This window comes from Chiloscyllium plagiosum, unplaced genomic scaffold (genome assembly GCF_037043375.1).
Source record: "Chiloscyllium plagiosum isolate Xiang-an unplaced genomic scaffold, Cpla_swu_hap1 HiC_scaffold_25, whole genome shotgun sequence".
NCBI classification, from domain to species: Eukaryota; Metazoa; Chordata; class Chondrichthyes; order Orectolobiformes; family Hemiscylliidae; genus Chiloscyllium; species Chiloscyllium plagiosum.
The window spans coordinates 62,872,258-62,895,216 of NW_028270163.1; the positions used below are offsets into that span (position 1 = coordinate 62,872,258).

At 47.8% G+C, this 22,959-nt stretch overlaps 1 pseudogene across 1 annotated transcript in view; it reads right to left on the bottom strand.

The window, feature by feature from the left end:
• Positions 1-22,959, bottom strand: part of LOC122562327 (uncharacterized) — a 171,956-nt pseudogene that overhangs the window by 65,103 nt on the left and 83,894 nt on the right. Inside the window, exon 10 of the transcript XR_015761445.1 lies at positions 19,514-19,636. The product of XR_015761445.1 is annotated as an uncharacterized LOC122562327 (transcript). The remainder of the gene's footprint in view (positions 1-19,513; positions 19,637-22,959) is intronic.

The window sequence follows — 22,959 nt, forward strand, 5'->3', positions numbered from 1 at the left end:
ACCATATTAACCAGCTCCCTCTGTCCATAATAACCAGCCCCCTCTGGCCATAATTACAAGCTCCCTCTGTCCATAATAACCAGCTCCCTCTGTCCATAATAACCTGCTCCCTCTGTCCATAATAACCTGTCCCCACTGTCCATAATAATCAGCCCACTCTGCCCATAATAATCAGCTCGCTCTGTCCATAATAACCAGCTCCCTCTGTCCATAATAACCAGCCCCCTCTGTCCATAATAACCTGCTCCCTCTGTCCATAATAACCAGCTCCCTCTGTCCATAATAACCTGTCCCCACTGTCCATAATAACCAGCCCACTCTGCCCATAATAATCAGCTCGCTCTGTCCATAATAACCAGCTCCCTCTGTCCATAATATCCTGCTCCCTCTGTCCATAATAACGTGTCCCCACTGTCCATAATAACCAGCCCACTCTGCCCATAATAGTCAGCTCGCTCTGTCCATAATAACCAGCTCCCTCTGTCCATAATAACCAGCTCCCTCTGTCCATAATAACCTGCTCCCTCTGTCCATAATAACCAGCTCCCTCTGTCCATAATAACCTGTCCCCACTGTCCATAATAACCAGCCCACTCTGCCCATAATAATCAGCTCGCTCTGTCCATAATAACCAGCTCCCTCTGTCCATAATATCCTGCTCCCTCTGTCCATAATAACCTGTCCCCACTGTCCATAATAACCAGCCCACTCTGCCCATAATAGTCAGCTCGCTCTGTCCATAATAACCAGCTCCCTCTGTCCATAATAACCAGCTCCCTCTGTCCATAATAACCTGCTCCCTCTGTCCATAATAACCTGCTCCCTCTGTCCATAATAACCAGCTCCCTCTGTCCATAATAACCTGTCCCCACTGTCCATAATAACCAGCCCACTCTGCCCATAATAATCAGCTCCCTCTGTCCATAATAACCTGCTCGCTCTGTCCATAATAACCAGCTCCCTCTGTCCATAATAACCTGTCCCCACTGTCCATTAATAACCAGCCCCCTCTGTCCATAATAACCAGCCCTCTCTGTGCATAATAACCAGCCCCCTCAGTCCATAATAACCAGCTCCCTGTGCCCATAATAACCTGTCCCCTCTGTCCATAATAACCTGCCCCCTCTGTCCATAATAACCAGCCCTCTCTGTCCATAATAACCAGGTCCCTCTGTCCATAATAACCTGTCCCCACTGTCCATAATAACCAGCCCACTCTGCCCATAATAATCAGCTCGCTCTGTCCATAATAACCAGCTCCCTCTGTCCATAATATCCTGCTCCCTCTGTCCATAATAACCAGCTCCCTCTGTCCATAATAACCTGTCCCCACTGTCCATAATAACCAGCACACTCTGCCCATAATAGTCAGCTCGCTCTGTCCATAATAACCAGCTCCCTCTGTCCATAATAACCAGCTCCCTCTGTCCATAATAACCTGCTCCCTCTGTCCATAATAACCAGCTCCCTCTGTCCATAATAACCAGCTCCCTCTGTCCATAATAACCTGTCCCCACTGTCCATAATAACCAGCCCACTCTGCCCATAATAATCAGCTCCCTCTGTCCATAATAACCTGCTCGCTCTGTCCATAATAACCAGCTTCCTCTGTCCATAATAACCAGCCCGCTCTGTCCATAATAACCAAACCCCTCTGTCCATAATAACCAGTGCCCTCTATCCATAATAATCAGCCCTCTCTGTCCATAATAACCAGCCCCCTCTGTCCATAATAACCAGCCCTCTCTGTCGATAATAACCAGCTCCCTCTGTCCACAATAACCATCCCCCTCTGTCCATAATAACCAGCCCCCTCTGCACATAATAATCAGCTCGCTCTGTCCATAATAACCAGCTCCCTCTGTCCATAATAACCTGCTCCCTCTGTCCATAATAACCTGTCCCCACTGTCCATAATAATCAGCCCACTCTGCCCATAATAATCAGCTCGCTCTGTCCATAATAACCAGCTCCCTCTGTCCATAATAACCAGCTCCCTCTGTCCATAATAACCTGCTCCCTCTGTCCATAATAACCAGCCCTCTCTGTGCATAATAACCTGTCCCCACTGTCCATAATAACCAGCCCCCTCTGTCCATAAATACCAGCTCCCTCTGTCCATAATAACCATCCCCCTCTGTCCATAATAACCAGCTCCCTCTGTCCATAATTATCAGCTCCCACTGTCCATAATAACCAGCTCCCTCGGTTCATAATAAACAGCCCCCTGTGTGTATAATAACCAGCTCCCTCTGTCTATAATAACCAGCTCCCCTGTCCATAATATACAGCCCCCTCTGTGTATAATAACCAGCTCCCTCTGTCCATAATAACCAGCTCCCTCTGTCCATAATAACCAGTCCCTTCTGTCCATAATATCCGGCTCTCTCTGTCCATAAAAACCAGCTCCCTCTGTCCATAATAACCAGCTCCCTCTGTCCATAATTACCTGCCCGCTCTGTCCATAATAACCTGCCCCCTCTGTCCATAGTAACCAGCTCCCCCTGTCCATAACAACCAGCTCCCACGGTTCATAATAAACAGCCCCCTCTTTCTATAATAACCAGCTCCCTCTGTCGATAATAACCAGCCCACTCTGTCCACAATAACCAGCTCCCTCTGTCCATAATAACCACCTCCCTCTGTCTATAATAACCAGCTCCCTCTGTCCATAATAACCAGCTCCCTCTGTCCATAATAACCAGCCCTCTCTGTCCATAATAACCAGCTCGCTCTGTCCATAATAACCAGCTCCCTCTGTCCATAATAACCAGCCCCCACTGTCCATAATAACCAGCCACCTCTGTCCATAATAACCAGCTCCTTCTGTCCATAATAACCAGCCCTCACTGTCCATAATAACCAGCCCTCACTGTCAATAATAACCAGCTCCATCTGTGCATAATAATCAGCCCTCTCTGTCCATAATAACCAGTACCTTCTGTCCATAATAACCGGTTCTCTCTGTCCATAATAACCAGCCCCCTCTGTCCATAATAACCAGCTCCCTCTGTCCATAATAACCAGCTCTCTCAGTCCATAATAACCAGTTCCCTCTGTCCATTATAACCAGCTCCCTCTGTCTATAATAGCCAGCCCCCTCTGTCCATAATGACCAGCTTCCTCTGTCCATAATAACCAGCTCCCTCTGTCCATAATAACCTGCCCCCTCTGTCCATAATAACCAGGCCTCTCTGCCCATAATAACCAGCTGCCTCTGTCCATAATAATCAGCTCCCTCTGTCCACAATAACCAGTCCCTTCGGTCCAAAATAACCGGCTCTCTCTGTCCATAATAACCAGCCCCCTCTGTCCATAATAACCAGCTCCCTCTGTCCACAATAACCAGCCCACTCTGCCCTTAATAACCAGCTTCCTCTGTCCATAATAACTAGCTCCCTCTGTCCATAATAACCTGCCCCCTCTGTCCATAATAACCAGGTCCCTCTGTCCATAATAACCAGCTCCTTTCCATAATAACCAGCTCCCTCTGTCCATAATAACCAGCCCTCACTGTCCATAATAACCAGCCCTCTCAGTCGATAATAACCAGCTCCCTCTGTCCACAATAACCATCCCTTCTCTGTCTATAATAACCAGCTCCCTCTGTCCATAATAACCAGCCCCTTCTGTCCATATTAACCAGCTCCCTCTGTCCATAATAACCAGCTTCCTCTGTCCATAATAACCATCCCTTCTCTGTCTATAATAACCAGCTCCCTCTGTCCATAATAACCAGCCCTCTCTGCCCTAATAACCAGCTCGCTCCGTCCATAATAACCAGCTTCCTCTGTCCATAATAACCAGCTCCCTCTGTCCATAATAACCTGCCCCCTCTGTCCATAATAACCTGCCCCCTCTGTCCATAATAACCTGCCCCCTCTGTCCATAATAACCAGGTGCGTCTGTCCAAAATAACCAGTCCCCTCTGTCCATAATAACCAGCTCCCTCTGTCCATAATAACCAGCCCCCTCTGTCCATAATAACCAGCCGCCTCTGTCCATAATAACCAATCCCCTCTGTTCATAATTACAACCTCCCACTGCCCATAATTACCAGCTCCCTCTGTCCATAATTACCTGCCCCCTCTGTCCACAATAACCAGCCCTCTCTGTCCATAGTAACCAGCTCCCACTGTCCATAATAACCAGCTCCCTCTGTTCATAATAAACAGCCCCCTCTTTCTATAATAACCAGCTCCCTCTGTCCATAATAACCAGCCCTCTCTGCCCATAATAACCAGCTCGCTCTGTCCATAATAACCTGCCCCCTCTGTCCATAATAACCAGCCCTCTCTGTCCCTAATAACCAGCCCTCTCTGTCCATAGTAACCAGCTCCCACTGTCCATAATAACCAGCTCCCACTGTCCATAATAACCAGCTCCCTCTGTTCATAATAAACAGCCCCCTCTGTGTATAATAAAAAGCCCCCTCTGTCCATAATAACAAGCTCCCTCTGTCCATAATAACCAGCTCCCTCTGTCCATAATAAACAGCCTCCTCTGTCCATAATAAACAGCCCCCTCTGTCCATATCAACCAGCTCCCTCTGTCCATAATAACCTGCCCCCTCTGTCCATAATAACCAGCTCGCTCTGTCCACAATAACCAGCTTCCTCTGTCCATAATAACCAGCTCCCTCTGTCCATAATAACCTGCCCACTCTGTCCATAATAACCAGGTCCCTCTGTCCATAATAACCAGCCCCCTTTGTCCATATTAACCAGCTCCCTCTGTCCATAATACCCAGCTCCCTCTGCCCTTAATAACCAGCCCCCTCTGTCCATAATAACCAGCTCCTTTCCATAATAACCAGCTCCCTCTGTCCATAATAACCAGCCCCCTCTGCCCATATTAACCAGCTCCCTCTGTCCATAATAACCAGCCCTCTCTGCCCATAATAACCACCTTCCTCTGTCCATAATTACCTGCCCCCTCTGTCCATAATAATCAGCTCCGTCTGTCCACAATAACCAGCCCCCTCTGTCCATAATAACCAGCTCCCCCTGTCTATAATAACCAGTCCCCTCTGTCCATAATAACCAGCCCTCACTGTGCATAATAACCTGTCCCCACTGTCCATAATAACCAGCCCCCTCTGTCCATAATAACAAGCTCCCTCTGTCCATAATAACCTGTCCCTTCTGTCCATAATAACCAGCTCCCTCTGTCCATAGTTACCAGCTCCCACTGTCCATAATAACCAGCCCTCTCTGCCCATAATAACCAGCTCGCTCTGTCCATAATAGCCAGCTTCCTCTGTCCATAATAACCAGCTCCCTCTGTCCATAATAACCAGCCTCTCTGTCCATAATAACCAGCTCCCTCTGTCCATAATAACCAGCCCACTCTGTCCATAATAACCAGCTGCCTCTGTCCATAATAACCAGCCCCCTCTGTCCATAATAACCAATCCCCTCTGTTCATAATTACAACCTCCCACTGTCCATAATTACCAGCTCCCTCTGTCCATAATTACCTGCCCCCTCTGTCCACAATAACCAGCCCTCTCTGTCCATAGTAACCAGCTCCCACTGTCCATAATAACCAGCTCCCTCTGTACATAATAAACAGCCCCCTCGTTCTATAATAACCAGCTCCCTCTGTCCATAATAACCAGCTCCCTCTGTACATAATAAACAGCCCCCTCGTTCTATAATAACCAGCTCCCTCTGTCCATAATAACCAGCCCTCTCTGCCCATAATAACCAGCTCGCTCTGTCCATAATAGCCAGCTTCCTCTGTCCATAATAACCAGCTCCCTCTGTCCATAATAACCTGCCCCCTCTGTCCATAATAACCTGCCCCCTCTGTCCATAATAACCAGCCTCTCTGCCCATAATAACCAGCTTGCTCTGTCCATAATAACCAGCTTCCTCTGTCCATTATAACCAGCTCCCTCTGTCCATAATAACCAGCTCCCTCTGTCCATAATAACCTGCCTCCTCTGTCCATAATAACAAGCTCCCTCTGTACATAATAACCAGCTCCTTTCCATAATAACCAGCTCCCTTTGTCCATAATAACTTGCCCTCTCTGTCGATAATAACCAGCTCCCTCTGTCCAAAATAACCATCCCCCTCTGTCCATAATAACCAGCTCCCTCTGTCCATAATAACCAGCCCCTTCTGTCCATATTAACCAGCTCTCTCTGTCCATAATAACCAGCTCCTTCTGTCCATAATAACCAGCTCCCTCTGTCCACAATAACCAGCTCCTTTCCATAATAACCAGCTCCCTCTGTCCATAATAACCAGCCCCTTCTGTCCATATTAACTAGCTCTCTCTGTCCATAATAACCAGCTCCCTCTGTCCATAATAACCAGCTCCCTCTGTCCATAATAACCTGCCCCCTCTGTCCATAATAACCAGCCCCCTCTGTCCATAATAACCAGGTGCCTCTGTCCATAATAACCAGCACCTTTCCAAGATAACCAGCTCCCTGTCCATAATAACCAGCCCCCTCTGTCTATATTAACCAGCTCCTTTCCATAATAACCAGCTCCCTCTGTCCATAATAACCAGCCCCCTCTGTCCATATTAACCAGCTCCCTCTGTCCATAATAACCTGCCCTCTCTGTCCATAATAACCAGCCCTCTCTGCCCATAATAACCAGCTCGCTCCGTCCATAATAACCAACTTCCTCTGTCCATAATAACCAGCTCCCTCTGTCCATAATAACCTGCCCCCTCTGTCCATAATAACCAGCTCCCTCTGTCCATAATAACCAGTCCCCTCTGTCTATAATAACCAGCCCTCACTGTGCATAATAACCTGTACCCACTGTCCATAATAACCAGCCCTCTCTGTCCATAATAACCAGCTCCCTCTGTCCATAATAACCAGCTCCCTCTGTCCATAATAACCAGCTCCCTCTGTCCATAATAACAAGCTCCCTCTGTCCATAATAACCTGTCCCCTCTGTCCATAATAACCAGCCCCCTATGTCCATAATAACCAGCTTCCTCTGTCCATAATAACCAGCCCCCTCTGTTCATAATTACCAGCTCCTTTCCATAATAACCAGCTCCCTCTGTCCATAATAACCAGCCCCCTCTGTCCATAATAACCAGCTCCTTTCCATAATAACCAGCTCCCTCTGTCCATAATAACCTGCCCCCTCTGTCCATAATAACCTGCCCCCTCTGTCCATAATAACCAGCCCCCTCTGTCCATAATTACCTGCCACCTCTGTCCATAATAACCAGCCCTCTCTGTCCATAGTAACCAGCTCCCACTGTCCATAATAACCAGCTCCCTCTGTCCATAATAACAAGCTCCCTCTGTCCATAATAACCTGTCCCCTCTGTCCATAATAACCAGCCCCCTCTGTCCATAATAACCAGGTGCCTCTGTCCATAATAACCAGCTCCTTTCCATAATAACCAGCTCCCTCTGTCCATATTAACCAGCTCCCTCTGTCCATAATACCCAGCTCCCTCTGTCCATAATAACCAGCTCCCCCTGTCCATAATAACCAGCTTCCTCTGTCCATAATACCCAGCTCCCTCTGTCCATAATAACCAGCTCCCCCTGTCCATAATAACCAGCTTCCTCTGTCCATAATAACCAGCTCCCTCTGTCCATAATAACCTGCCCCCTCTGTCCATAATAACCAGCTCCCTCTGTCCATAATAACCAGGTGCCTCTGTCCATAATAACCAGCTCCTTTCCATAATAACCAGCTCCTTTCCATAATACCCAGCTCCCTCTGTCCATAATAACCAGCTCCCCCTGTCCATAATAACCAGCGCTCACTGTGCATAATAACCTGTCCCCACTGTCCATAATAACCAGCCCCCTCTGTCCATAATAACAAGCTCCCTCTGTCCATAATAACCTGTCCCTTCTGTCCATAATAACCAGCTCCCTCTGTCCATAATAACCAGCTCGCTCTGTCCATAATAATAAGCTCCCTCTGTCCATAATAACCTGTCCCCTCTGTCCATAATAACCAGCTCCCTCTGTCCATAATAACCAGCTCCCTCTGTCCATAATAACCAACCCCCTATGTCCATAATAACCAGCATCCTCTGTCCATAATAACCAGCCGCCTCTGTCCATAATAACCAATTCCCTCTGTTCATAATTACCACCTCCCTCTGTCCATAATTACCAGCTCCCTCTGTCCATAATTACCTGCCACCTCTGTCCATAATAACCAGCCCTCTCTGTCCATAGTAACCAGCTTCCTCTGTCCATAATAACCAGCCCCCTCTGTTCATAATTACCAGCTCCTTTCCATAATAACCAGCTCCCTCTGTCCATAATAACCAGCCCCCTCTGTTCATAATAAACAGCCCCCTCTTTCTATAATAACCAGCTCCCTCTGTCCATAATAACCAGCCCTCTCTGCCCATAATTACCAGCTCGCTCTGTCCATAATAGCCAGCTTCCTCTGTCCATAATAACCAGCTCCCTCTGTCCATAATTACCTGCCCCCTCTGTCCACAATAACCAGCCCTCTCTGTCCATAGTAACCAGCTCCCACTGTCCATAATAACCAGCTCCCTCTGTACATAATAAACAGCCCCCTCGTTCTATAATAACCAGCTCCCTCTGTCCATAATAACCAGCCCTCTCTGCCCATAATAACCAGCTCGCTCTGTCCATAATAGCCAGCTTCCTCTGTCCATAATAACCAGCTCCCTCTGTCCATAATAACCTGCTCCCTCTGTCCATAAAAACCTGCCCCCTCTGTCCATAATAACCAGCCTCTCTGCCCATAATAACCAGCTTGCTCTGTCCATAATAACCAGCTTCCTCTGTCCATTATAACCAGCTCCCTCTGTCCATAATAACCAGCTCCCTCTGTCCATAATAACCTGCCTCCTCTGTCCATAATAACAAGCTCCCTCTGTACATAATAACCAGCTCCTTTCCATAATAACCAGCTCCCTTTGTCCATAATAACTTGCCCTCTCTGTCGATAATAACCAGCTCCCTCTGTCCAAAATAACCATCCCCCTCTGTCCATAATAACCAGCTCCCTCTGTCCATAATAACCAGCCCCTTCTGTCCATATTAACCAGCTCTCTCTGTCCATAATAACCAGCTCCTTCTGTCCATAATAACCAGCTCCCTCTGTCCACAATAACCAGCTCCTTTCCATAATAACCAGCTCCCTCTGTCCATAATAACCAGCCCCTTCTGTCCATATTAACTAGCTCTCTCTGTCCATAATAACCAGCTCCCTCTGTCCATAATAACCAGCTCCCTCTGTCCATAATAACCTGCCCCCTCTGTCCATAATAACCAGCCCCCTCTGTCCATAATAACCAGGTGCCTCTGTCCATAATAACCAGCACCTTTCCAAGATAACCAGCTCCCTGTCCATAATAACCAGCCCCCTCTGTCTATATTAACCAGCTCCTTTCCATAATAACCAGCTCCCTCTGTCCATAATAACCAGCCCCCTCTGTCCATATTAACCAGCTCCCTCTGTCCATAATAACCTGCCCTCTCTGTCCATAATAACCAGCCCTCTCTGCCCATAATAACCAGCTCGCTCCGTCCATAATAACCAACTTCCTCTGTCCATAATAACCAGCTCCCTCTGTCCATAATAACCTGCCCCCTCTGTCCATAATAACCAGCTCCCTCTGTCCATAATAACCAGTCCCCTCTGTCTATAATAACCAGCCCTCACTGTGCATAATAACCTGTACCCACTGTCCATAATAACCAGCCCTCTCTGTCCATAATAACCAGCTCCCTCTGTCCATAATAACCAGCTCCCTCTGTCCATAATAACCAGCTCCCTCTGTCCATAATAACAAGCTCCCTCTGTCCATAATAACCTGTCCCCTCTGTCCATAATAACCAGCCCCCTATGTCCATAATAACCAGCTTCCTCTGTCCATAATAACCAGCCCCCTCTGTTCATAATTACCAGCTCCTTTCCATAATAACCAGCTCCCTCTGTCCATAATAACCAGCCCCCTCTGTCCATAATAACCAGCTCCTTTCCATAATAACCAGCTCCCTCTGTCCATAATAACCTGCCCCCTCTGTCCATAATAACCTGCCCCCTCTGTCCATAATAACCAGCCCCCTCTGTCCATAATTACCTGCCACCTCTGTCCATAATAACCAGCCCTCTCTGTCCATAGTAACCACCTCCCTCTGTCCATAATTACCAGCTCCCTCTGTCCATAATTACCTGCCACCTCTGTCCATAATAACCAGCCCTCTCTGTCCATAGTAACCAGCTCCCACTGTCCATAATAACCAGCTCCCTCTGTTCATAATAAACAGCCCCCTCTTTCTATAATAACCAGCTCCCTCTGTCCATAATAACCAGCCCTCTCTGCCCATAATTACCAGCTCGCTCTGTCCATAATAGCAAGCTTCCTCTGTCCATAATAACCAGCTCCCTCTGTCCATAATAACCTGCCCCCTCTGTCCATAATAACCTGTTCCCTCTGTCCATAACAACCTGCTCCCTCTGTCCATAATAACCTGCACCCTCTGTCCATAATAACCTGCCCCCTCTGTCCATAATAACCTGCCCCCTCTGTCCATAATAACCAGCTCCCTCTGTCCATAATAACAAGCTCCTTTCCATAATAACCAGCTCCCTCTGTCCATAATAACCTGCCCTCACTGTCCATAATAACCAGCCCTCTCTGTCCATAATAACCAGCCCCTTCTGTGCATATTAACCAGCTCCCTCTGTCCATAATAACCAGCTCCCTCTGTCCATAATAACCAGCTCCCTCTGTCCATAATAACCAGCTCCCCCTGTCCATAATAACCAGCTCCCCCTGTCCATAATAACCAGCTCCCTCTGTCCATAATAACCAGCTCCCTCTGTCCATAATAACCAGCTCCCCCTGTCCATAATAACCAGCTCCCTCTGTCCATAATAACCAGCTCCCTCTGTCCATAATAACCAGCCCCTTCTGTGCATATTAACCAGCTCCCTCTGTCCATAATAACCAGCTCCCTCTGTCCATAATAACCAGCTCCCCCTGTCCATAATAACTAGCTCCCCCTGTCCATAATAACCAACCCCCTCTGTCCATAATTACCAGCTCCCTCTGTCCATAATAACCAGCCCTCTCTGCCCATAATAACCAGCCCTCTCTGTCCATAATAACCAGGTGCCTCTGTCCATATTAACCAGCTCCCTCTGTCCATATTAACCAGCTCCCTCTGTCCATAATACCCAGCTCCCTCTGTCCATAATAACCAGCTCCCTCTGTCCATAATAACCAGCTCCCCCTGTCCATAATAACCAGCTCCCTCTGTCTATAATAACCAGCCCCCTCTGTCCATAATAACCAGCTCCCTCTGTCCATAATAACCAGCTCCCCCTGTCCATAATAACCAGCTCCCTCTGTTCATAATTACCACCTCCCTCTGTCCATAATTACCAGCTCCCTCTGTCCATAATTACCAGCTCCCTCTGTCCATAATAACCAGCTCCCTCTGTCGATAATAACCAGCCCCCTCTGACCATACTAACCAACCCCCTCTGTACATAATTAACAGCTCCCTTCGTCCATAATAACCTGCCCTCTCTGTCCATAATAACCAGCCTCTCTGCCCATAATAACCAGCTCGCTCTGTCCATAATAACCAGCTTCCTCTGTCCATAATAACCAGCTCCTTTCCATAATAACCAGCTCCCTTTGTCCATAATAACCAGCCCTCACTGTCCATAATAACCAGCCCTCTCTGTCGATAATAACCAGCCCCCTTTTCACAATAACCATCCCCCTCTGTCCATAATAACCAGCTCCCTTTGTCCATAATAACCAGCCCCTTCTGTCCATATTAACCAGCTCCCTCTGTCCATAATAACCAGCTCCCTCTGTCCATAATAACCAGCTCCCTCTGTCCATAATAACCAGCTCCCTCTGTCCATAATAACCAGCTCCCTCTGTCGATAATAACCAGCCCCCTCTGACCATAATAACCAACCCCCTGTGTACATAATTACAAGCTCCCTCCGTCCATAATAACCTGCCCCCTCTGTCCATAATAACCAGCCGTCACTGCCCATAATAACCAGCTCGCTCTGTCCATAATAACCAGCTTCCTCTGTCCATAATAACCAGCTCACTCTGTCCATGATAACCTGCCCCCTCTGTCCATAATAACCAGCCCCCTCTGTCCATAATAACCAGCCGTCACTGCCCATAATAACCAGCTCGCTCTGTCCATAATAACCAGCTTCCTCTGTCCATAATAACCAGCTCACTCTGTCCATGATAACCTGCCCCCTCTGTCCATGATAACCTGCCCCCTCTGTCCATAATAACCAACTCCCTCTGTCCATAATAACCAGCTCCCTCTGTCCATAATAACCAGCCCCCTCTGTCCATATTAACCAGGTCCCTCTGTCCATAATAACCAGCCCCCTCTGTCCATGTCAACCAGCTCCCTCTGTCCATATTAACCAGCTCCCTCTGTCCATAATAACCAGCTTCCTCTGTCCATAATAACCAGCTCTCTCTGTCCATAATAACCAGCTCCCTCTGTCCATAATAACCAGCCCCCTCTGTCCATAATAACCAGCCCCCTCTGTCCATAATATCCAGCCCCCTCTGTCCATAATTACCTGCCCCCTCTGTCCATAATTACCTGCCCCCTCTGTCCATAATTACCTGCCCCCTCTGTCCATAATTACCTGCCCCCTCTGTCCATAATAACCAGCCCTCTCTGTCCATAGTAACCAGCTCCCACTGTCCATAATAACCAGCCCCCTCTGTCCATAATAACCAGCTCCCTCTGTCTATAATAACCAGCTCCCTCTGTCCATAATAACCAGCTCCCTCTGTCCATAATAACCAGCCCCCTCTGTCCATAATAACCAGCTACCTCTGTCCATAATAACCAGCTCCCTCTGTCTATAATAACCAGCTCCCTCTGTCCATACTAACCAGCTCCCTCTGTCCATAATAACCAGCTTCCTCTGTCCATAATAACCAGCCCACTCTGTTCATAATAACCAGCTACCTCTGTCCATAATAACCAGCTCCCTCTGTCTATAATAACCAGCTCCCTCTGTCCATACTAACCAGCTCCCTCTGTCCATAATAACCAGCTTCCTCTGTCCATAATAACCAGCCCACTCTGTTCATAATTACCTGCTCCCTCTGTTCATAATTACCTGCTCCCTCTGTCCATAATTACCAGCTCCCTCTGTCCATAATTACCTGCCCCCTCTGTCCATAATAACCAGCCCTCTCTGTCCATAGTAACCAGCTCCCACTGTCCATAATAACCAGCCCCCTCTGTCCATAATAACCAGCTCCCTCTGTCCATAATAACCAGCTCCCTCTGTCCACAATAACCAGCTTCCTCTGTCCATAATAACCAGCCCCCTCTGTCCATAATAACCAGCCCCCTCTGTCCATAATAACCAGCCCCCTCTGTCCACAATAACCAGCTTCCTCTGTCCATAATAACCAGCCCCTCTGTCCATAGTAACCAGCTCCCACTGTCCATAATAACCAGCCCCCTCTGTCCATAATTACCTGCCCCCTCTGTCCATAATAACCAGCCCTCTCTGTCCATAGTAACCAGCTCCCACTGTCCATAATAACCAGCCCCCTCTGTCCATAATAACCAGCTCCCTCTGTCCATAATAACCAGCTCCCTCTGTCCATAATAACCAGCTCGCTCTGTCCATAATAACCAGCCCCCTCTGTCCATAATAACCAGCTCCCTCTGTCCATAATAACCAGCCCTCACTGTCCATAATAACCAGATCCCTCGGTCCATAATAACCAGCTCCTTTCCATACTAACCAGCTCCCTCTGTCCATAATAACCAGCCCTCACTGTCCATAGTAACCAGCCCTCTCTGTCAATAATAACCAGCTCCCTCTGTCCACAATAACCATCCCCCTCTGTCCATAATAACCAGATCCCTCGGTCCATAATAACCAGCTCCTTTCCATACTAACCAGCTCCCTCTGTCCATAATAACCAGCCCTCACTGTCCATAATAACCAGCCCCCTCTGTGAATAATAACCAGCCCCCACTGTCCATAATAACCAGCTCCCTCTGTCGATAATAGCCAGCTCCCTCTGTCCATAATAACCAGCCCCCTCTGTCCATAATAACCAGCCCCCTCTGTCTATAATAACCAGTTCCCTCTGTCCATAATAACCAGCTCTCTCTGTCCATAATAACCAGCCCCCTCTGTCCATAATAACCTGTCCCCACTGTCCATAATAACCAGCTCCCGGTGTTCATAATAACCTGCTCCCTTTGTCCATAATAACCAGTCCCTTCTGTCTATAATAACCGGCTCTCTCTGTCCATAATAACCAGCCCCCTCTGTGAATAATAACCAGCCCCCACTGTCCATAATAACCAGCTCCCTCTGTCGATAATAGCCAGCTCCCTCTGTCCATAATAACCAGCCCCCTCTGTCCATAATAACCAGCCCCCTCTGTCTATAATAACCAGTTCCCTCTGTCCATAATAACCAGCTCCCTCTGTCCACAATAACCAGCCCCCTCTGTCCATAATAACCTGTCCCCACTGTCCATAATAACCAGCTCCCGGTGTTCATAATAACCTGCTCCCTTTGTCCATAATAACCAGTCCCTTCTGTCCATAATAACCGGCTCTCTCTGTCCATAATAACCAGCCCCTCTGTGAATAATAACCAGCCCCCACTGTCCATAATAACCAGCTCCCTCTGTCGATAATAGCCAGCTCCCTCTGTCCATAATAACCAGCCCCCTCTGTCCATAATAACCAGCCCCCTCTGTCTATAATAACCAGCCCTCTCTGTCCATAATAACCAGCTCCCTCTGTCCATAATAACCTGCTCCCTCTGTCCATAATAACCAGTCCCGCCTGTCCATAATGACCTGTCCCCTCTGTCCATAATAACCTGTCCCCTCTGTCCATAATAACCTGTCCCCTCTGTCCATAATAACCTGTCCCCACTGTCCATAATAACCAGCTCCCTCCGTCCATAATAACCAGCTCCCTCTGTTCATAATAACCAGCTTCCTCTGTCCATAATAACCTGTCCCTTCTGTCCATAACCGGCTCTGTCTGTCCATAATATCCAGCCCCCTCTGTCCATAATAACCAGCTTCCTCTGTCCATAATAACCACCCCCCTCTCTTCATAATAACCAACCCCCTCTGTCCATAATAACCAGCCCCCTCTGTCCATAATAACCAGCCCCCTCTGTCTATAATAACCAGTTCCCTCTGTCCATAATAACCAGCTCCCTCTGTCCACAATAACCAGCCCCCTCTGTCCATAATAACCTGTCCCCACTGTCCATAATAACCAGCTCCCGGTGTTCATAATAACCTGCTCCCTTTGTCCATAATAACCAGTCCCTTCTGTCCATAATAACCGGCTCTCTCTGTCCATAATAACCAGCCCCTCTGTGAATAATAACCAGCCCCCACTGTCCATAATAACCAGCTCCCTCTGTCGATAATAGCCAGCTCCCTCTGTCCATAATAACCAGCCCCCTCTGTCCATAATAACCAGCCCCCTCTGTCTATAATAACCAGCCCTCTCTGTCCATAATAACCAGCTCCCTCTGTCCATAATAACCTGCTCCCTCTGTCCATAATAACCAGTCCCGCCTGTCCATAATGACCTGTCCCCTCTGTCCATAATAACCTGTCCCCTCTGTCCATAATAACCTGTCCCCTCTGTCCATAATAACCTGTCCCCACTGTCCATAATACCCAGCTCCCTCCGTCCATAATAACCAGCTCCCTCTGTTCATAATAACCAGCTTCCTCTGTCCATAATAACCTGTCCCTTCTGTCCATAACCGGCTCTGTCTGTCCATAATATCCAGCCCCCTCTGTCCATAATAACCAGCTTCCTCTGTCCATAATAACCACCCCCCTCTCTTCATAATAACCAACCCCCTCTGTTCATAATTACCAGCTCCCTCTGTCCATAATTACCAGCTCCCTCTGTCCATAATTACCAGCTCCCTCTGTCCATAATAACCAGCCCTCTCTGTCCATAATAACCAGCCCCCTCTGTCCATAATAACCAGCCCCCTCTGTCCATAATAACCAGCCCTCTCTGTCCATAATAACCAGCCCCCTCTCTCCATAATAACCAGCCCCCTCTCTCCATAATAACCAGCCCTCTCTGTCCATAATAATGAGGTCCCTCTGTCGATAATAACCAGCTCCCTCTGTGAGGTAATAACCAGTACTCACTGTCAATAATAACCTGCCTATTCTGTCGATAATAACTAGTACCCACTGTCGATAATTACCAGCTCCCTCTGTCGGTAATAACCAGCTCCCTCTGTCGATAATAACCAGCACCCTCTGTCAATAATAACCAGTACTCACTCGATAATAACTAGTACCCACTGTCTGTAATAACCAGCTCCCTCTGTCGGTAATAGAGTCACAGAGTCTTCGAGATGTACAGCATGGAAACAGAATCTTCGGTCCAACCTGTCCATGCCGACCAGATATCCCAACCCAATCTAGTCCCACCTGCCAGCACCCGGCCCATATCCCTCCAAACCCTTCCTATTCATATACTCATCCAAATGCCTCTTAAATGTTGCAATTGTACCAGCCTCCACCACATCCTCTGGCAGCTCATTCCATACACGTACCACCCTCTGTGTGAAAAAGTTGGCCCTTCGGTCTCTTTTATATCTTTCCCCTCTCACCCTAAACCTATGCCCTCTAGTTCTGGACTCCCCGATCCCAGGGAAAAGACTTTGTCTATTTATCCTATCCATGCCCCTCATAATTTTGTAAACCTCAATAAGTCACCCCTCAGCCTCCGACGCTCCAGGGAAAACAGCCCTCCCTGTCAGCCTCTCCCTGTAGCTCAAATCCTCCAACCCTGGCAACATCCTTGTAAATCTTTTCTGAACCCTTTCAAGTTTCACAACATCTTTCCGATAGGAAGGAGACTAGAATTGCACGTAATATTCCAACAGTGGCCTAATCAATGTCCTGTACAGCCGCAACATGACCTCCCAACTCCTGTACTCAATACTCTGACCAATAAAGGAAAGCATACCAAACGCCTTCTTCACTATCCTATCTACCTGCGACTCCACTTTCAAGGAGCTATGAACCTGCACTCCAAGGTCTCTTTGTTCAGCAACACACCCTCGGACCTTACCATTAAGTGTATAAGTCCTGCTAAGATTTGCTTTCCCAAAATGCAGCACCTCGCATTTATCTGAATTAAACTCCATTTGCCACTTCTCAGCCCATTGGCCCATCTGGTCCAGATCCTGTTGTAATCTGAGGTAACTCTCTTCGCTGTCCACTACACCTCCAATTTTGGTGTCATGTGCAAACTTACTAACTGTACCTCTTATGCTCGCATCCAAATCATTTATGTAAATAACAAAAAGTAGAGGACCCAGCACCGATCCTTGTGGCACTCCACTGGTCACAGGCCTCCAGTCTGAAAAACAACCCTCCACCAACACCCTCTGTCTTCTACCTTTGAGCCAGTTCTGTATCCAAATGGCTAGTTCTCCCTGTATTCCATGAGATCTAACCTTGCTAATCAGTCTCCCATGGGGAACCTTGTCGAACGCCTTACTGAGGTCCATATAGATCACATCTACCACTCTGCCCTCATCAATCCTCTTTGTTACTTCATCAAAAAACTCCATCAAGTTTGTGAGACATGATTTCCCACGCACAAAGCCATGTTGACTATCCCTAATCAGTCCTTGCCTTTCCAAATACATGTACATTCTGTCCCTCAGGATTCCCTTCAACAACTTGCCCACCACCGACGTCAGGCTCACTGGTCTATAGTTCCCTGACTTGTCTTTACCGCCCTTCTTAAACAGTGGCACCACGTTTGCCAACCTCCAGTCTTCCAGCACCTCACCTGTGACTATCCATGATACAAATATCTCAGCAAGAGGCCCAGCAATCACTTCTCTAGCTTCCCACAGAGTTCTAGGGTCCACCTGATCAGGTCCTGGGGATTTATCCACCTTTACCTGTTTCAAGACATCCAGCACTTTCTCCTCTGTAATGTGGACATTTTGGAAGATGTCACCATCTATTTCCCTACAGTCTATATCTTCCATATCCTTTTCCACAGTAAATACTGATGCAAAATATTCATTTAGTATCTCCCCCATTTTCTGCAGCTCCCACACAAAGGCCGCCTTGCTGATCTTTGAGGGGCCCTATTCTCTCCCTTGTTATCCTTTTGTCCTTAATATATTTGTAAAAACCCTTCGGATTCTCCTTAATTCTATTTGCCAAAGCTATCTCATGTCCCCTTTTTGCCCTCCTGATTTCTCTCTTAAGTATACTCCTACTGCCTTTATACTCTTCTAAGGATTCACTCGATCTATCCTGTCTATACCTGACATATGCTTCCTTCTTTTTCTTAACCAAACCCTCAATTTCTTTAGTCATCCAGCATTCCCTATATCTACCAGCCTTCCCTTTCACCCTGTCAGGAATATACTTTCTCTGGATTCTCGTTATCTCATTTCTGAAGGCTTCCCATTTTCCAGCTGACCCTTTACCTGCGAACATCTGCCCCCAATCAGCTTTCGAAAGTTCTTGCCTAATCCCGTCAAAATTGGCCTTTCTCCAATTTAGAACTTCAACTTTTAGATCTGGTCTGTCCTTTTCCATCACTATTTTAAATCTAATAGAGTTATGGTCGCTGGCCCCAAAGTTCCGATAATAACCAGTACCCACTGTCGATAATAACCAGTACTCACTGTCGATAATAACCAGTACTCACTGTTGATAATAACCAGTACCCACTGTCGATAATAACCAGTACTCACTGTCGATAATAACCAGTACTCACTGTTGATAATAACCAGTACCCACTGTCGATAATAACCAGCCCCCTCTGTCGATAATAACCAGCCCACTCTGTCGATAGTAACCAGCCCCTGTGTCGATAATAACCAGCTTCCTCTGTCGATAATAACCAGTACTCACTGTCGATAATAACCAGCCCCCTGTGTCGATAATAACCAGCCCCCTGTGTCGATAATAACCAGCCCCCTGTGTCGATAATAACCAGCCCCCTGTGTCGATAATAACCAGCTCCCTCTGTCGATAATAACCAGCCCCCTCTGTCGGTAGTAACCAGCTCCCTGTGTCGATAATAACCAGCTCCCTGTGTCGATAATAACCAGCTCCCTCTGTCGATAATAACCAGCCCCCTGTGTCGATAATAACCAGCTCCCTCTGTCGATAATAACCAGCCCCCTCTGTCGGTAGTAACCAGCTCCCACCGTGTGTGCACTGCTGGCCTGCTTTATTGCAGATGCTGATGTGAAATGCTCTGTTGCTGCTTGAGCTGATGTTCCCCTAAGGCAGCTCCTTAAATTCTGAATTGATTTTGTTAAAGAAGTGAATACTGCTGTCTGTGGGAGACAGTGTGAGCACACTGGTGTGACCATTCCCTCTGACTCTGAGCAGAGTTTGATCCTGATCTGAACATTTCCTCTGGCCCTGTTTGTGTTCAGTTTATGATGCTGCCAGGTTGGAGCAGATTTCAGGTTGGTCTCTGTGTATCACCTACCTCAATGTTCCTGTGATGGAGTTGGTCTTCCTGTAGAAGTTGGCTGGTCATTGTGTTGAGTCTCTCACACTCGCCCTGAAGCTGGAGAATGTGTTTTTGCAGCTGTGTCTGCAGTTCCAGGTCCTGCAAGAATTGGAAGAGATGTAACTGGACAGTATTACACACAAAGTTTGTGCGAAGATTTGTAGCTCGGGTGCTCGTTGTTGTGGTTCTGTTCGCCGAGCTGGAAGTTTTTGTTGCAAACATTTCGTCCCCTGGCTAGGCGACATCATCAGTGCTTGGGAGCCTCCTGCGAACACCGAATGGAGAATTCACTACAAGGGTATACAGGAAAGCCACACACACAGACCAAGTCCTAAACTATGAAAGTAACCACCACAACACACACAAACGAAGCTGCATCAGGACACTATTCAAAAGGGCCACAACACACTGCAGTACACCAGAACTGCAAAAAGAAGAGGAGGAACACCTATACAAGGTACTCGCCAAAAACGGATACCTGCGCAACTTCATCAACAGATGCCTAAGAGAAAGACCACGGAACGAGGACATACCACAACCAAAAGGACTAGCCACACTACCATACATCAGGAGCATCTCAGAACTGACAGCCAGACTACTGCGACCCCTAGGACTCATAACGGCACACAAACCAACAGCCACGCTCAGACAACAACTCACCAGAACGAAGGACCCGATACCCAGCATGAGCAAAACTAATGTAGTGTACAAAATACCATGCAAGGACTGCACAAAACACTACATAGGACAAACAGGAAGACAGCTAACGATCCGCATATATGAACATCAACTAGCCACAAAACGACACGACCGGCTATCCTTAGTAGCCACACACGCAGACAAGCAACATGAATTCAACTGGGACAACACTACCATTATAGGGCAAGCCAGACAGAGAACAGCCTGGGAATTCCTAGAAGCATGGCACTCATCCACAAACTCCATCAACAAACACATCGACCTGGACCCAATATACCGGCCACTACAGCGGACAGCTGGAACTGACAACCGGAAGCGGCAGGGACAGGCCACTATAAATGCCGGAGGAAACACCACAGAAGTGCTTCACAGGAGGCTCCCAAGCACTGAGGATGTCACCTAGACAGGGGACGAAACATTTGCAACAAAAACTTCCAGCTCGGCGAACAGAACCACAACAGTATTACACACACGGTGGATGAGAGGGCTGTGGGAGGATGGAGGGAAGGGACACTGGGTGACAATGTGACACAGAGATGGATATGGGTCCGTCTGCACCCTGCCACATTATCTCACTGCTCTGGGCTGTACTTGCCTTGGTGCAGAGAACAGAATATCTGAGAGGGACACAGCTTTAATCAGGAAAGGAATTGAAGGTTAGGGGGGGAAAGGCTGGAAAATGGAAGTGAGGATTATCAAGTCAGCCATGATCTCAGTGAATCAAACTGACTTGCTGGGTAGAATGTTGAGCGTGTGATGCTGGAAACGCGCAGTAGGTAAGGCGCAGCCGAGGAGCAGGAGAGTCAATGTTTCAGAAATAAGCCCTGCATTGGGAATGGATGGGTTGAATAGCCTACATCTGCCATGGTTTAGGGATCCAGAAAAATGGAAGCAAAAAGATCATGTCAAACTGTTGTCAGCATGGGATAAAAATTAATATAGTCATCAGCAAGGATACTAGGCAAAAGTAAGGACCGCAGATGCTGGAAACCAGAGTTTAGATGAGAGCGGTGCTGGAAAAGCACAGCAGGTCAGGCAGCATCCGAGGAGCAGGAGAATCGACATTTCGGGCGAAAGCCCTTCATCATCAGCAACGATACAACCAAGTGAATGACAACAGTAGCAGCGTTATTGGAATATTGTTGAGGGACAGAGAGCAGAAGGTGTGCCTGAATAGTTTGCATTCAAACTAAAGGAAATATAAAGTGCGGTTCAGCATTAGGCCAATGCCTGACCTGAGCTTCAGGGTCCAGGGCACATTTCCAAAGTTTGCAAAACTTAGGAGACATTAAAAAAAAGGGAGATGGTCAGAGGAAAGCTCCAGGAGCCGCACAGACCTGGCAGAATGAATAGGGAGGTGGAGGTAACATTGAAGGCATTGACATTTAAATTGCGTTTTTTGTTAGAAAGAATAAAAAGAAAAATCTTAAAACAGGTGGAGGACTGGAAAGCTTGTGCAGAAATCTCTGTAATCAGCAGGGAGCTCCGAAAAGGTGATGAAAACCCTTGGATTTATTCAGAGACAAACAGCAATTAGAAGGATGCCCTGCTAAGTTTTGTGAAACATCTGATACTGGAGAAGCTGTGAATTTTCTCCTTGGAGCAGAAAGGAAGAAGGAGAGATTTGATCAGGATGTTCAAATAATGACTCTGTTTGGGAGAGCAAATAAGGAGCTCAGTCTGCAACAGGATTGGACGCTGGGGGACAGAGACTTGGGATAAAGACTTGGGCAAAGAGGAAGATGGAGGGCTTAGCTTTCAAGCCTGGAGATTTCGCTTAAATTAGATTATTAGATTTTATTGCCATCTGTACTCAAGTACCAGAGTACCGGAATACTGGGGTACAGGAGTGCTGGGGTACTGGGGAACTGGAGTACTGGAGTGCAGGGGTATTGGAGTACTGGAGTGCAGGAGTACAGGGGTACTGGAGTGCTGGAGTACTGGGGTACTGGAGTGCTGGAGTGCTGGGGTACTGGAGTACTGGGTACTGGGGTTCTGGAGTTTTGGGGTACTGGAGTACTGGGTACTGAGGTTCTGGTGTACTGGAGTTCTGGGGTACTGTATTCCGGTACTGGAGTACAGGGGTACTGGAGTGCTGGAGTACTGGAGTGTTGGGGAGCTTGGGTTCTGGGGTACAGGGGTACTGGGGTACAGGGGTACTGGGGTACAGGGGTACTGGGGAACTGGAGTGCTGGGGTACTGGAGTGCTGGGGTACTGGAGTACAGGGTTACTGGAGTACAGGGTTACTGGAGTACAGGGTTACTGGAGTGCTGGAGTACTGGGGTACTGTAGTGCAGGTGTACTGGGGTACTGGTGTGCTGGAATGCTGGGGTACTGGTGTACTGGAGTGCAGGGGTACGGGAGTACTGGGTTCTGGAGTTTAGGGGTACTGGAGTACTGGGTACTGGGGTTCTGGTGTACTGGGGTACTGGAGTTCCGGGGTACTGGAGTGCAGGCATACTGGACTTCTGGAGTAATGGGGTACTGGAGTGCTGGCGTAATGGGGTACTGGAGTAATGGGGTACTGGGGTTCTGGGGTACTGGGGTAGTGGAGTACTGGGGCACTAGGGTTCTGGGGTACTGGGGTACTAGAGTGCAGGGGTACTGGGGTACTGGAGTGTAGGGGTACTGGGGTTCTGGGGTACTAGAGTGCAGGGGTACTGGGGTACTGGAGTGCAGGAGTACTGGGGTACTGGAGTTCTGGAGTACTGGGGTACTGGAG